Below are 7,190 nucleotides of genomic sequence, written 5' to 3'. Positions count from 1 at the left end.
TCATTAGCTCAACAAATGGCCAGAACTGAATAAGAAAATGTGTTCCCCCTTCGACTTCAATGGGGACCTTTGTGTACTATGTTAGTTAGCCTCAGAGCGCTCTCTAGGTCTCTCTGGTGGGACCGAGCCCCTGAAGGCTCACTTTGTGAGTATGCCCATGGACGGGGCAAAGGTAACCTGGAATGTCACTGTGGATCGTCCACCATCGTTGAACTAATTTATTTTACAGTATGTTTGAGCACTGGGAGCTAGTACATTACTGGTAATGTATAGCACCACCATTTTGTCAGTCTACTGCGGAAAGGGTTAATACGCAGGAGGTGCAGCGCCGCACATTCACACAAACTAGCGTTCTCCAGTCACCCTAAGCTCAGTATACCGCGAGCTACAGCTCGCGGTACACTGAGATGCGGAGCGGATCCCGACCTGGATGTCGGGATCCGCCCAGCTGCGTGAGTGACAGCTGGCTCTGCCTATCTAGAGGCAGAGCCAGCTGTACCCGCCCCCTCCCCTGTCCGTTCTGCCAGTCAGCGCTGGCAGATCGGAGCGGGGAGGGGGGAATCCAGCCCCCCAGTGAGCAAACCCGGTATGTGTTCGCTCACCTCCCAATCTACTGAGCCGACCTGTGACAGTCTCATTGTCACAGGTCGGCTAGAACTATGAGGTGAGTGGAAATCACTCATCTCATAGTTCTCCTTTAATTGAATGCAGCAGGTTACTGACAGACAACAGGATGTAGCAAATGATTGAATAGACGGTATTTGCAGGTCAAAAGATGATAATGCCTTCTTGTATGTGAGCATGTGAACACATAGCCAAGAGGACATGCGGCCATGATGTCAGAAAAGACTCATATGGAGAAGAAGGAGGAAATACATCAGAAAAAGGGAGGGAACAAAGAAAATGTGGTGCACTAAACAAAATTACCACAAGATGGCAGTATATGAACTAGCTATACCATTGATATATAATAGCTTATGGAACATTAACCATATAAATACTCAAACCAATAACTTGCATTCTAATGCAAAAGCTGTAACAGGCCACTCATATTGCAAGGGACATGGGCTTTTCTTGCTGCCACCTACAGTGACTTGGTCAGCTCCAGCCATGTGTCCTCTCCTGATTTTGGCAGCTGGTTTGTAAGTACCCAAGGTTTTTTTACATGGTGTGTAAAGTTGGCTCAGTGTAGCAATGCAACATGTAGTCCGATTCCTAGTGCAAAGTGAGCAGTCCCACTGTACCAGGTTTCCCCATTTCACTAACCACTCACAGTTCCAGTGTGGCCTGCAGTCTCCCTCCTCAGGGACCTGACATAAACAGAATGGATCAATGTTCCCTACTTGAGCCCACACACTCCTTGGAGTCTCCCCAGCTCCATCAGTGTGGACCCCTCTAACTTATCCAGAGAGGAATTCTCTACAGCTATGCTCAAATTACAGAATACATTTCTGCACAAGTGTATGGACAAGTTTCTACATCTTGTCCTCCAAAATCGTTATCTGACCTGTAGCTGTAGCAGCCTCTGATGCGGATGTGCTGTTGGATGACGTCTCATAAATCTGTTCTGGATTAGTTTGTTCCTGAGGAGTCACAATCAGCTGACATAGCTCCAAAATGTAAAGATACCATATAGGTTCTCATTGGCTTAGTGCAAGCCTGCACTAGAACAGCCTATGGCTGATACTAGTGCTGTTACTAGTCTGGGATCTCTAAGAGGCCACACAAATGTTAAAAGCTTTCCAGTACACTCCTTACTTGAACCTGTTCTGTATGGAGACTGAACAAATAATTCTGATAAGTTTTTTCACTCCTCTATAAGGGTTTACTGACCAATAATCATTCGAGGAGGTTTATATTGAAAAGAGGGCTGTCCCCACTGTAGACTCGGCTTAATAGAACACTGAGCGTATCTGTTGCAGATGCGCCAGTGTTCAAGGATCCTTTTCACAAATGTCCGGAAACTCTTTCCACATCCTTGTTTTCACTAGCAGGTCATTCTATGCAACAGACCATAGCCATGATATCTTTTTGTCAAACCTTAGGGAAATAGACTATAAATATGTCCAAATACCTTACTGACCATTTAGCCATAGAGCACTTAGAGCTTGTGCCTACAGCCCTACACTATTGCTTAGACAGGATAGTAGATAGGGGACTCATTCGGGTATGAGGACAGACTATCTGTGAATATGCTGAGAACTCTCTGGCTAAAATGTTGGTCCGTGGAACTGCAATTTAAGAACATTTGCTTTGCATGCCTTTTAATGACAAATGTCTCTTTGGTGGATCTTTGGACAATTTCATACAGGACAGTACTGGCAGTTAGAGTACTTATTCGTCTCAGTAGAAGAAGCCTAGGTCTCAATCAGATGAGGATCCTCCAACCTCTGAAACCAAGAAGATTCTTGGCTTCTACTAAGGGACACAGGTCACACCTTTCTATGTTTATGATCTACTATTCTTGCTTTTTTTCTAGAAAACTGATGCATGCTGGGAGTGAGGGGGGCTATACCTGGCTGGCCAATGTCTTTTTTGATTGCCAGTATCTAATTCTTTCTAAAGGTGGCAGCATAACCCAGTTTTCTCATATAACTGAATCCTGTGTCCCTTAATGAATTCCAAAAAAAATGATTTTACAGTAAGCTCAAAAATCCTGTTTCCCAAACAATGACTACCTATTGGGTTCATACATATGGGTTCAGAATGCAATGGAGCATCTAGTGCCTGTGTTGCTCCAGGCAGTGGTCTGACATTGCTCTAAAGGCTCCCTTTAGAGAGAAGCAGTGTTCTTCTCGGAATGAATAAAATAAATTACAATTGTGTGCGCACTGACACGTGGACACTGACACTCGGGAACATGGACCACTTGCCTTATTTTTTTTTCTCCATTATTCATTGTGGGACACAGTGCTGAATATTCTGTAACTTACAGGTTATGCTGCCATCTACAGGAGGTTTTGAACACTACATCAATAACTAAAAAGGAGTCAGGGTCCTAATGGCCAACAATTACCCCCCAGGTTGCAGCCTTAGTTTAGTCTTCAAGAGGTAGGACATCTTTCTCCAGCTCTCCTACATTAAAACTTCCCTACTAATTCCTCTTCAACCTGGTTTGGTTTTCAAGCACGCATGGCTTTGTACAACTGAAATAAAACTCTTTTACCTAGTAACAAATCTTCCCTTTCCCCCATATATTCTTTTCCACTGCTGGTATTTCATTACATCTCCTTTCTGATGGTATACCACAAATCTGTTTTGTGACCACTTCTCTTTTTTGTGCGTATGGCCTTAGTCAGCTTGTTTCCTTTTTGGATTTCAAAATCACCTACCAGCTAAAGACCTCAAAAGCATCTATGTGGTTAAGACTTGTAATGATAGTAATAAAGTAGTCTACACTCTACGGGATGACAGTTTGCTAAAGCACAGTAATCTTCTATCTTTCATATTCAAATCTTAGCTGAACAAACTGAAGAGAGAAGCTGATTGGTTACTATGGCCAATGACTACAGATTCTGTCTGCTCCAGTTTTGATTGATTCACTCCCCCGTGTTATTAACAGTTACAACTTTTTCATCAACTGTTTTCACTTTTGGGTCGCTGTGTAATTTGTAAAGTAGCCACTGCTCCAAACTCGCTCCTGTGATGGACTACATTCTCACTAGAAATGAGTAAACTAAACGTGAGATTATAGTCCACCACTGGAGCGAGCTTGGCTACTTTACAACACACACAGGGATCATGGGGTACAAAAGTAGCCACCCTCCAGGAGGAAGGACAGTGTCAGCACCAATAACAGAGATGATTTGAGGATCTAGAGCCGAGTGATACACAAATAAGATACATTTTTGTTAATAGTTAAGGTACTTGAATGTATTTTTAAGATTTAAACAGAGTTTAGTGTCACTTAAAGTAAGCAACCGTAGAAACCACTTGACCCACCGTAATATAACCGACCACTTCACCAGGGATGGCAGCCGAGCGTTTGCTCAGCCGTCCTTGTTTGTTATCAAAATGGTGTCAGGGTTTCTTATCCTTCCCGTGTGCAGTCGCTTGCAGCATGGCTGAGTTTGTGACACTGTAGTTGCTCTTTGGCAACCTCTTATGTCCAAACCCGCACACATCATCACTCTGCTGCACTGGCTAGACTCCTGGGTAATTCCTGTCCCACAGTGATGATGCAGGCACCAGGTCACTATTTAACCACACCTTATCCATTCAATCTCCACCCTTATGTTTGTTCTGATCAACCAAGTGTGCTGCCCTTTGTTCCTGTTCTCTGTGTATGACCCTGGCTCTGGCTGACTGATTTCCGGGTTCCTGACTCTGGCTTTGTTTCTGTTCATCCTGCACTCCGTGCTCCCTGACCTGGCTTGGCTGACTACTCGCTTTTGCATCTGACCCCTGGCTTGGCACTGATGATGTCCTGGACTGTCTCCATTGTTTTTTGCCATTTGTTTATTGCTGTTTTCAATAAACTCCTTTATTATTTTAAACCAGCACTTTAAGTTTCAGTCTGGATTCTTGGTTCCCTAACAAAAGGAGAGACATGCATGGCTAGATGTAACCGATATTGCAACAAAGTTAATATATGAATCTGATTAAAACAATAAGAATGTTATAAAAAATACAGTAATACCTTGGTTTACAAGTAACTTGGTTTGAGAGCGTTTTGCAAGACAAGCAAACATTTCTGAAAAATGTTGCCTTGATATACAAGCAATGTCTTGCAATAAGAGCAAAATTCTGTAGAAAAGCACCACCCAAATAAGGCTGTAGCAGTGCGAGCCATGAGTCTGTTTAACGACAATGCAATGTCACATTGGATAGATTCCTTGTTAAGGTTTCACGAAATAAAAAAGATTCCATTGAGCCGAGAGATAGCAGGGATTCCGTTAGTGATAGTGAAAGTCGCCCTACACAATAATTCTCCTCTCTCTTGTCCCCCTCACACCAGCCATGAAGGTACCGGTAATCTGTTTATTTTTCTTTATATTTTGTACAGTATTATATTACAGTACAGTATTGTAATCATTTTATATTAATATTTTTGGGTTGTGGAACAAATCATCTGAATTTCCATTATTTCCTATGGGGAAATTCGCTTTGATATACAAGCGCTTTGGATTACAAGCATGCTTCCGGAACGAATTATGCTCGTGAACCAAGGTATTACTGTACTGAGTTAATCGTGATGTTCGTTTGGCTCTAAAGAAGGGGGCGTGTCCCCGAAAGCGCGTTCAGTCAAAACAGTCTGCAAGTCTGAGCAGCTGCTGTATGTGAACTGGTTCTCTATCAGTGTTTCCTTCAGGTTATCATAATGGAAAAGTTTACTGATGTGGTCTATGGAATCACTTAATTTAAAGTATTATGTGAGTCTATGGATGTTTTTATACAAGTTCCTTTATTGTACAATATTACACAAGGGAAAGACGCCTCTTTTTCTCTTTTGTTTCTATTATGACTTTCATATTCTGCCTTGGTTTGTGGAATTCATGTCCCCACAATCGCAGGTATTCATTGCAATATACAAATCACATTTTTAATCTGCAAATACTGATTTAAAGATCTGCAAGTCAGCCATAAAGAATAAAAAAGTATTTGCAATTTGATGTTGTCTGTGTGCTTTATCCTACATAATCTCAGATGAGTGTCACCTGACCTGGTCATTTTTAGGACCTGTTCACACCAGGGTGTAGCGGGAACCCAAGTTCCCGCACATTTGCCAGACTTTGTTTCCCACGTTTGGTGCCCCCATTGGTCCCCATTGCGTCCCTGGACAAGTGTATCATGGAAAAGTAGTACATGTTACAAATTTGGCAACATGCATCCCGCATTTGTTTTCCACATGTTCATGCACCTGCTCACACACACACACATGCACACGTGAAACAAATGGCAAACACACTCATCAATTCATAACCAGCTTTAAAGCAAAGTGCACATTGAAGGGCTTTACACAGTACAAAAGCAAAGGTTTCCCAGCACACTCACCAGGCAGCCTGCAAAAAAATCACTGCATAACTATTAAGGTTAAAACCAGTTTTAGTTGCACATTTTTTGCAAAATACGTGGAAGCCACACTACCTCGTCAAGGCCCCTCTTTATAGCGCGGTCCTTACTCTAATCTATGAGAGCCTCTATCTTGGAGCATATTTATGGCAAAGGATTAATTGGGTGCAGGTTCACCAGGAGGTAGCCCAACCTCCTTAAAGCTGAAGCCCCCTGTATGTCCCCTGTGGGCTTAAGCTGCCATTGTGATGTGCGTGGCTCATTGTGTGTCCCTATACCTTTAAGGAGGTTGGGAACGTTTGCTTCTCACAGACACAAATACCTGGGGAAGAACTGTGTTTGATTGATCGCGTTTGCAGTGCCATAACCTAATGATGGCAATGAAAGTGCGTTCTGCGTTTGTGCATGTATCATGAACCTGGGTTGAAGCACGCACTTCTGTGCACATTCGACAGGCATTTACATTATTCCCTGGAGTTTTTGGGGCCTTAGCCAGATGAGTTGACATGCAGTAGGCCACCGTTGACTCTTCTCCTAATGACCAGCTTTGCAAACACTAGCTGTGGGTGCCATGCCTATTCTGGTTCTCGTCACCTCCCACATGTGGACCCAGTGAAAAAGGTCAGACCACACACCCCTCATCCGTATTGCTTTATAGTTATTTTATTAAAATAATTGGACAAAGTACTCCATAGGCTGTCCTACTATGATGTATTTTACCCCAGAGGTGTTTAATCGTAGAGTCATAGATTCTCTATATACCTCCACAATTAAGCCACAGTTGGGGACAAAATGCATTAGAGGAAGACAGCATGTGTATTTCTTTGTCCACTAATTTAATAAAGTTACTGTGAAGTAATACAGATCAGTGATGTGTGGCCTGATCTTTTTTTTTGTCAGAAGTTGACAATCTCATGTCTATGGCATAAACTGACCATTCACCAAGGGACCAGACAGGTGTGAAAACTTTGCCCAAACTTTGTGTTGTGAACCAAGAATCCCTTTTTGCATGCAGAGAAATGCTAGAAATATGAGTATATAGCAGTGTGCAGATGGTTCATTCAGAATCTTTAGTGTTAATATGTATAACACTAAAGTGACTCTCACCCCTCTAGCACCTCACATGTTTTAAACATATATATAATATATATATATATATATATATATATATATATACA

This window comes from Nanorana parkeri, unplaced genomic scaffold, assembly GCF_000935625.1.
Source record: "Nanorana parkeri isolate BGI_ZX_2015 unplaced genomic scaffold, ASM93562v1 scaffold44, whole genome shotgun sequence".
Lineage (NCBI taxonomy): Eukaryota > Metazoa > Chordata > Amphibia > Anura > Dicroglossidae > Nanorana > Nanorana parkeri.
Note: the sequence above shows the minus strand (reverse complement) of the source record.